Here is a 9,873-nt window from a genome sequence, read left to right as displayed (position 1 = left end):
CTTTATCACACACAACACAAACTTAATTTCTTAAGTAAGCCTATGGAACATAACCATAGTCTGTGGTCACCCTACTTTGTCCTCAACTATCTACACTTGTATTAATGCTCTGTATTTTATATCCATGTTGGCTTAAATACTAGCTAAGTGAGTGGTTCATGCAGATGCATTTATATCCCCCTTGCCAAGAGAAGTGTATCTTAGGGGCGAGGACCTCTCTCTTTTTGCCTCATTGTTTGTTACATTTTCATGATTACTTCTCATTTTACTTGTTTGTTACATTCCCAATTGAAAGTTCTGCAGAATTTGGTGGTGCTATATAAATAAAGATTATTTTTTATTATTATAAAGTAAGTGGAATACTTTTTTAAAACAAACAAAGTTACAGATTTTAGAGATCTCATTACCATATAGATGATACCAAAACCCAAAGCGTACCCTATAAGAAGTAATAGAATGGAGGATAAGAATATAAACCATCCTAATGCATGGATGTTCATCAGACAAACTCATCTATTGTCCATTTGAAATGTATGAATTCATGCATAAGACATTGGTGGCAGACATGACTGTTGTGTGCGTTATTGTTTCCAATAATCTATTAATTTAGCATTGTAAAACCGTAATCCTTCTTAATATAATGCACATTTGTATAACATTATTGTAATTCTACTTAATATCAAAACATAGTATATGTGCAATTTCACATGTGTTTCACGTCCAGTAACATCCATTCTTGTATAGCATATTGCAAAGCCTATGTTAACCTATGGAGTTTTTCACATGATCTCATAAAATACATGTACATTAGAATTTTTTTTAATCTGTTTTGCAGTCATAAAACACTTATTGGGACTATAGACAGTGTTTAAAATATGGATGCATCAATATGGCGTGTGTGATAATACTGATAAACCACATTTGGGCATCTTGAAATCTGCGGACCACCAAGGAGTGTCAGCTATTGTAAAGATTGGTCTGATCCATTAGAGGATTGGTCAAGGCTTTAGCATGATAATGGGCTAAAAGATCTAGCCCCATTAGGAGTTACTTTGGAGCCAAACACTTTCCACTATAGTTTATTTCTTATGTGTTTATTCACAAATAACCTATTATACTTCATTGATGATATTTCCTGAAAATAACAGTTAACGATTAAATTAAAAATGGACATGCACATGTTCTGTATAGATGGAGGATCGACCCTCAGAATGGTAGTTCCAAAGAACCCCAGTCCAACACTGGTAGTTGTATACTAACACAGAGGCAATGGAATTAAGAAGTATAACAAAAAACCAGAAGTTGAGCATTAGGAACCCACAAACCTTGTCCAAAAGAATGAGAGCCATTCTGCAAGCAACACTGAAAATGTAATTCCTGAAAAATGTTTTTATCAAATGTAGGCTTAATGGCACCATGATAATAATGTTGGCTTCTAACTCCTTCAGGATACCTAAGTATGTCCTAACAACAGAAAATATTATCAGACAGCTCTGGGGTCCTTCAATGGACTAACAGCATCATACTGTTTTGGGACACATCCTCCTGACAATGGGATTGGTAACACCTATTTGTCTTTTAGTCCTGGACTACACTGGAATACAAGGATTTCCTATAAGGGTATGTGCACACGTAGTGTTTTCAGCCGTTTTTCGGGCATAACGTCCCGAAAAACAGGTAAAAAATCGGAAGAAGAATGCCTACAAACATCTGCCCATTGATTTCAATGGAAAATACAGCATTCTGTTACGAGGGTTTTTTTTTTACGCCTCGTTTTCCAAAAACGGCACGTAAAAAGACGCCTGTGAAAAAGAAGTGTGTGTTACTTCTTGGGACATTTTTGTTTTTGACTCCATTTTCATTGACTCCATAGAAGAACAGCTCCAAAAACGGCCATAAAAAACGCAGCGAAAAACGCGAGTTGCTAAAAAAACGGCTGAAAATCAGGAGCTGTTTTCCCTTGAAAACAGCTTTGTATTTTCAGATGTTTTTTGTTAAGCGTGTGAACATACCCTTACAGACATGTCAGGAGAGGAGACAGATCCTCTATAAATCCAATGACTCACAGGTAAAGCCTTCTCTGATGGGAGTCGTTCTCTTTTCCTCTCCACTTGACATCAGACTTCTCCTGATGACTGCAGAGGTTCCTGCTGAGACCTCTTTTCCCCTCACATCTGTAGCCATTTCCAGCCTCTATACAAACACAAAAATTCAGACAGCAAACCCCCTAAATTGTTCCATACCTCAGACATGACTCCTAAGCAAATTTAGACCCCAGGCCAATACATTAACTCAGACTAATAAATTCAGTCCACAGACCAGACCCTAGAATGCATACAGACCCCAGACCTTCTAAACTATTGCAGTCCCCAGACCAGGCCCACCTAAACAAATACAGACCCAGAACAAGCACCCTAAATAAATACAGACCCTAGACCAGTCCCCTAAATACAGACCCCCAAACCTGACCCCTAAACTAATATTGACCCCAGACCTTACTCCCTAAACTAATACAGACCACAAACACCTAAATACAGACCCCATACCCCCTAAACTAATACAGATGCTATAAATACAGACCCCTAAATACAGACCCCTAAACTAATACAGACCCCTAAATACAGACCCCCTAAATGAATATAGACCCCAGACTCCCTAAATACAGACCCATAAATACAGACCCCTAAATACAGACCCCTAAATACAGAACCCAGATTCCTAAATACAGACACCCTTAACTAATAGAAAACCCAGACCCCCTAAATACAAACCCCTAAACTAATGCAGACCCTAGACCAGACCCCTTAAACTAATACAGATCCCAAGTCAGACCCCATAAATACAGACTGCAGACCCCTTAAACAAATTAATCCCCTTTAAACTTACATAGCAGCTCACAGTATTCTTTATGGAGTCTTGCTGCTGTACTAGGACCTGCCTACATGATCATGTGACCTGCAGATCTTTCTACAGTAACAAGAACGCAAACATAAGGTCATCTGGACTGTATGTCTGTCGATCCTTTTGCAGGATATACACAATGCACGGATTTTGCTGTGATTCATGATTTTTTTTTTTTTACAAAACTGCAAAGTACATTGGATGGCCATGGGCCCCAGAGTGGCCGCCCCAAACACCTCTATGATCATCCGCTACTGAGCATGTGATGTATCGCTGGGAAGGGTGCCAGCTTAATGGCTGTGTCCTTGTTCCATCTAGTAGCTTTAAAAGCCCATGCTGTGGTGCTTGGGGTCTCCAGCTCGCTGCCCATCCTTGTTGTGCCAGTTAATTAGTAGTCACACTGAGGATCTTAGTAGAATTTCCTCCTGTACATTTTTTTTACTTATGCTATGATGCTATATATGTTTCATTAGTCTGTGCTTTTTAAAATACTTTTTGAACATAGAAAAAAGGGTAGATAAAAATATAGATATGCTTTGACTGAGGTGACATAGGAACTGAATAACCTCCTTCAGGAAAAAAAATCATCTGTATGTCAACTATAACAGCATAGAAAGTTCTGGAAACAGAAGCTGCAACTTGTGGCTTAACGGTTAATTGAAGGAAATAATTGTTCGGTCGGTTTTCTGAAGGAATTTTTCAGTCATGATCCTATAAAATTCACCATGATGTAAGTTCTCTTGTGTGCTGAATCTTTTTTTGTCTGCATGATAGCAGTGCCAACAGAACTAAATTGAATACAATTAACGCTGCTTGGCCTGCACCCAACTTTGTAGTGGTGTATATGACTGGGCTAGTGAATTGGAAACTAGAACATTTAATCTGCTTTCCTAATGGATACAGTGGAATGCTTGAATTCAGCTTTGATGGCCCATTGTATTAAATCCGAATAATAGTATTATTTATGATGTTGTACATGGAAAGAGGACATAAAGGCTAATTAAATATATTTAGAGGAGGTTTTAGCAGAATTAGAAAGGAACAAATAATTATCTTGTGCCGGCTGAGCACTTAAAAGAGTGCAAACACATTTTGCTAATAAAAATATAAGCCTTTACTGAGATTCTAAAGGTACCCTCGGGGAAAAGAAGAATTACAGGCAATTGCTCGAACTGTGAGGTGGGCTGGCCTGTAGTATTAAATATATTATAAGGAAATTATTCAGTTTGTAGAAAAACATTTTTGTTATATTATAAAAAACAAGACATATGTATATATAGCTGCTTAAAGCTATAATATAATAAAAACACGCCAAAAACGGCCCAAAATGCCTCCAATTGATTTTTTTTTTTTTTAAAACGTCTTGCGGGAAAAAGAAGAGACATGCCCTATCTTTGGGCGTTTATGCCTCTGACCTCCCATTGACATTAATGGGAGGCAGAGAAAGCGTATTTTGTGGTCTATTTTGCCCGCAGCACTCAATGGCCGCAGGCGAAAAAGGCTGTGAAAATCGGAGTGCAGGCAGAGCACAATCTGCCTCAAAATTCCAAACGGAATTTTGAGGCAGATTTTCTGCCTGCAAAAAACTCTGTGTGAACCCAGCCTTATGGTTCCCTACAAACTGAAATTCTTTGTGTAACAGATTTAGGGCCGTCTTGCAAATATTTATGTTTTATTTTGCGATGCATATGATTTAATATTTTACAGATAGTGGGGTAGATTTATAAATGTATTAATGCCAGCTTTCTGGTGTTAATACATTGAAAAATATGGCTTTGGGTTGAATAACATATTTATGAAGTCCCTGAGCCACTTTTTCTGGCACATAAAAATGTGTCAGAAAAAGTGCACAGGGCTTGCCAAGCATAAGTCTTTTATAAGCAAATCGTAAGTCATTTATGAGCATTATCCAACCTGGCCACCCTGGCGTTGTTTTTATCCTATGCCAGATTCATAAGAAGGGCATGCGCCTTGTTGATTAATCTGGTATACATGGCACAGGAGAGAGATACTCACATGGTGCTCCAATAATAATAAATCACCCCAATTAGTTAACTGTCTAGTTTATAAGTCAGGTATTCATATATGAAGTATATTATTTTTTCTATTAAATAATTTCATTTTTGTGTGAAATACAGCTACTTACAACACACAGTATCTTCTATAAGAATTACAATCGCTAAGCAACATTTCATTATTTCATAAAGAAAAGGCAGTTCCGTTTGGAGAAGGTGTTCTCCATTCACAAAACAGTTCTAACCTCCAGTGGCGGATCATCATTAGGGCGGTTCGGGCAGCCGCGCGGGGCCCAAGGCTCCCATGGGGCCCATGGCCGCCCGAACCCCTCATGCCCGGTGGCGTCGCTAGCATGGAGGGAGCCCCGGTGCCAGGGCCGCACCTGTCATGAGGCGAGGTGAGCTTCTGTCCTACTCCCAGCTATTAGCAGCCGTGGTCTGTGCTGAAACTCCCTCTGCTGCTTTAGAAGCTCCCCCTCCAGCCCCCCTTCCCTGCTCTACACACCTCTCCTCCTGCTGCTATCAGTCGGGACATGGGGAGGGGAGACTGCCTGCGGGCTCTGTGTCGGGCTGTGAGCAGGAGAAACGCTGAGTGAAAGCTCCCACCACATCAACCTGCTGAACGCCCTTTACAAATATCCTACATAAAAGGTAAGTGCATGTGTGTTTAAAATGTGTACTTTATATGTGTAAAATGTGCATACTCATGTTTGTCTGTGATGTGTACATGTGTGTGTGTGTATGTATGTATGTATGTATATAGTGTGTGTGTGTACGCATGTATGTATGTATGTGTATATATATATATATATATATATATATACATGTATGTACGTACGTACGTACGTACGTACGTACGTACGCACGTACGTATATTGTGTGCGTCTGTGTGTGTGTGTCTGTGTGTGTGTGTATGTATGTATATATATATATATCTATAGATAGATATATATATATATATATATAGTGTGTGTATATATAATATATATATATATATATATATTTCTGCAGCAATTCCGCAGAAACTAGCAGAAATTCCGCTGCAGAAAAAAGGCACCATTTCCTGCATTTTTGATGCAGAAAATGGTGCGTATTTTGCTGCGTTTTTCTCAATGTTGGGAGATGGAGACATCCCCTCTGAAAAACGCAGCAATTCAGTCCACTTTCTGCAGCAGGAATAGACATGTTGCGGCATGAAAAATACGCACTGCGGGACAAAATGTCTGGTCGGAAATTTTACGCAGCGTCTGGATGAGATTTGGTAAATCTCACTTACTTTGCTGCTACTGTATTCTGCGTATTTTCTGGGCGGAAAATACGCAGCAATTCCGTTAAGTGTAGACAAGCCCTAATACAGTAGCAGCAGAGTAGATTAGATGTGAACAATTCTCATCACACGCTGTGTAAATGATAAGTGGGGAAAAAAGCTCTGAAATTGACCTGCGGTGCGGTTATTTTATATGCAGCATGTCAATTGTATTTGCATAATCACTGCTTATTTGTTTTCGGGTTTTCCTCATTTAATTCAATGGGGAAGTAAAACCCACAACAGATAGCAGATGTTATGTAAAAACACAATTTAGAAAAAATAAAAATCTTATACTTGCCCAGAATTCTGTTTCTTCGTCCGGGCCGGCCTCCAGGGATGACGTTTTACCCCATGTGACCGCAGCAGCCAATCTCAGACTGCAGCAGTAATATGGAATAAAACGTCATCCCAGGGCTGCACTGTAGCGATGCTGTGTAGCACTATATACAAGGGGGGAGCGCTGTGAGGCACTATATATAAGGAAGGGGTGCTGTGTGGCTCTATCTATAGGGGGCTGTGTGACACTATCTACAGGGGGTTGTGTGTGTGGCGCTATCTACAGGTGTGTGTGTGGCACTGTCTACAGGGGCGTGTGTGTGGCGCTATATACAGGGAGTGTGTGTTTGGCACTGTCTACATGGGGGTTGGCGCTATCTACAGGGGGCAGTGTGTATGTTGTGCTTTACTTTACAGTGTGTAACACAATTATATTCAGGGGCGCAGTGCATGGTAATATTATATTTAAGGGCTGCAGAAATGGGTCATGGCCAGGAGAAGTCGTCATGAGCTCTGGACCAGATGGAGAAGAAAATGAGACATCTGAGACGTCGTCACCTGTGAGTCACTGGATGTGTAGAGAATCTGTCCCCTTTCCTGATATGTTTATTATAGGAAATCCTTGTATTCCACATACACCGTGTTCCAAATTATTATGCACATTGGATTTAAGTGTCATAAACATTTAATTATTAGTTTTTCAATTAAACTCATGGATGGTATTGTGTCTTAGGGCTCTTTGGATCAATCTCAGACACCTGTGATAATTAGTTTGCCAGGTGTGCCCAATCAAAGGAAAACTACTTAAGAAGGACGTTCCACATTATTAAGCAGGCCACAGGTTTCAAGCAATATGGGAAAGAAAAAGGATCTCTCTGCTGCCGAAAAGCGTGAAATAGTGCAATACCTTGGACAAGGTATGAAAACATTGGATATTTCAAGAAAACTTAGGCGTGATCATCGTACTGTGAAAAGATTTGTGGCTGATTCAGAGCACAGACGGGTTCGTTCAGATAAAGGCATAATGAGGAAGGTTTCTGGGAGACAAATTAATAGGATTAGGAGAGCAGCTGCTAAAATGCCATTGCAAAGCAGCAAACAGGTATTTGAAGCCGCTGGTGCCTCTGGAGTCCCCCGAACCTCAAGGTGTAGGATCCTCCAGAGGTTTACAAGTGTGCATAAAGCTATTATTCGGCCACCCCTAAACAATGCTCACAAGCAGAAATGGTTGCAGTGGGCTCAGAAATACATGAAGACTAATTTTCAAACCGTGTTGTTTACTGATGAGTGCCGTGCAACCCTGGATGGTCCAGATGGATGGAGTAGTTGATGGTTGGTGAATGGCCACCATGTCCCAACAAGGCTGCGACGTCAGCAAGGAGGTGGCGGAGTCATGTTTTGGGCTGGAATCATGGGGAGAGAGCTGGTAGGCCCCTTTAGGTTCCCTGACGGTGTGAAAATGACCTCTGCAAAGTACGTAGAGTTTATGACTGACTACTTTCTTCCGTGGTACAAAAAGAAGAACCGTGCCTTCCGTAGCAAAATTATCTTCATGCATGACAATGCACCATCTCATGCTGCAAAGAATACCTCTGTGTCATTGGCTGCTATGGGCATAAAAGGAGAGAAACACATGGTGTGGCCCCCATGTTCCCCTGACCTTAACCCTATTGAGAACCTTTGAAGCATCCTCAAGCAAAATATTTATGATGGTGGAGGCAGTTCACATCAAAACAGAATCTCTGGGAGGCTATTCTGACATCCTGCAAAGATATTCAAGCAGAAACTGTCCAAATACTCACAAATTCAATGGATGCAAGAATTGTGAAGGTGATATCAAAGAAGGGGTCCTATGATAACATGTAACTTGGCCTGTTACGTTTTTTTTTATTGAAAGAGCTTTTGATTTCTGTAAATATGACCTCCTGATGCTGAAAATTCAACAAATGACCATTTTAGTTCTCTTTACAACCTTTAAAATGTTTTAATCTCTGTTGTGCATAATAATTTGAAACAGTGAATTTTGAGTTTTTTACTTCTAAAAAAAAATCTCTTATCATTAGGAGATTTGTTCAATAAAATTTGCATTATACTCCAACGGTTGATGGCTTGAAGATTATACTGACTGTCATTCGCATCGACTATTTAGGAAAATCAGCAAAAAATAACATTTGCATAATAATTTGGAACGCGGTGTAAAGTCTTTGTGCAGTCCAGGACTGATAGAAAAATTGGTGTTACCAATCCCCTTGTCAGGAGGATGTGTCTCTACTCGGTGTGATACTGTCAGTATGTAGGGACACAGCCCTGTGAAAGGGGAATCGTAACACCTATTTGTTAAAGCTTGTGCAAAAAGGTAGTGTTAGCAATAGTTACGGTGCGGCACTGGAGAAGGGGGGCCCAAGTTTGGGTAACAGCCCAGGGCCTATGGTCTACTTAATCCGCCACTGATTCAGATACACATATCAGGGTGGTGGCAGGGTGGCGGTGGAGAAGAGGGGCCCAAGTTTGGATAACAGCCCAGGGCCCATGGTCTTCTTAATCCGCCACAGCTAACCTCTATTGTAAAAACATATTTAAATATATTTTAAAAGGTTATATATTGCTCACTGTGCATGACATTGTAAGTTGGTGGAAGGTGGGGCAAGATGGTAGATAAACCCCAGAGGGATGTTGTGGAGAAAGATGGAATGAAGTAGGAGTTAAAGTGGTAAATTTAAAACTTTACTTCCACTTGCAAATATATACAATTTTGACCAACAATGAAGGTGTACACAGTCATAGACAATGTATACAGTTCTTCCTGCTATGCTGTGAGGCACAGACATGGTTTTGACTCAGGCTGACAAGATGGCTGCCTTCTTCTGATGTAACTGGCAGACACAGGGCAAAGGGCACACGGCCTTGATACAATGGCAATCTGCTTGGGTCTAGTAGACCTTAGGTGGCTGCTATTGTGTACTTTGGGCCTAGTGCCCCTTTATTATTGTGTGTTCTCTAATGCAGCATATCGTAGCATATCTTCTCCCATACGTTGCCAAACAGTGGCCGATTTCACTACTGCACAAGTGCCATCTCGTGGAGGGATAAAGAAGACAGCAGCAATCACGAAATAGCAGCACCTACAACACTTCACTGAATATAAAACTACATTGCAATGAGGTGCCTGAAATACAATAACAGTGTGACACTGCGGCCGCCGAATGCCGCTATCCAGCTTCCCTCGGCAGGCCACAAGCATATATTACCTTTGTGCCGGCGTTCCCCTCCTCCTCCCCGCAGACGCCGGCATGTACTTCTCCCGCCTGCTGCTCACTCACGTAGGGTGCTTGTGCGCCCTGGTGACCTCATAAAGGGCCAGCGCACGCACCA

The sequence above is a fragment of the Rhinoderma darwinii genome, chromosome 2 (genome assembly GCF_050947455.1).
Source record: "Rhinoderma darwinii isolate aRhiDar2 chromosome 2, aRhiDar2.hap1, whole genome shotgun sequence".
Classification (NCBI taxonomy): Eukaryota; Metazoa; Chordata; class Amphibia; order Anura; family Rhinodermatidae; genus Rhinoderma; species Rhinoderma darwinii.
This window is presented reverse-complemented; position numbering follows the sequence as displayed.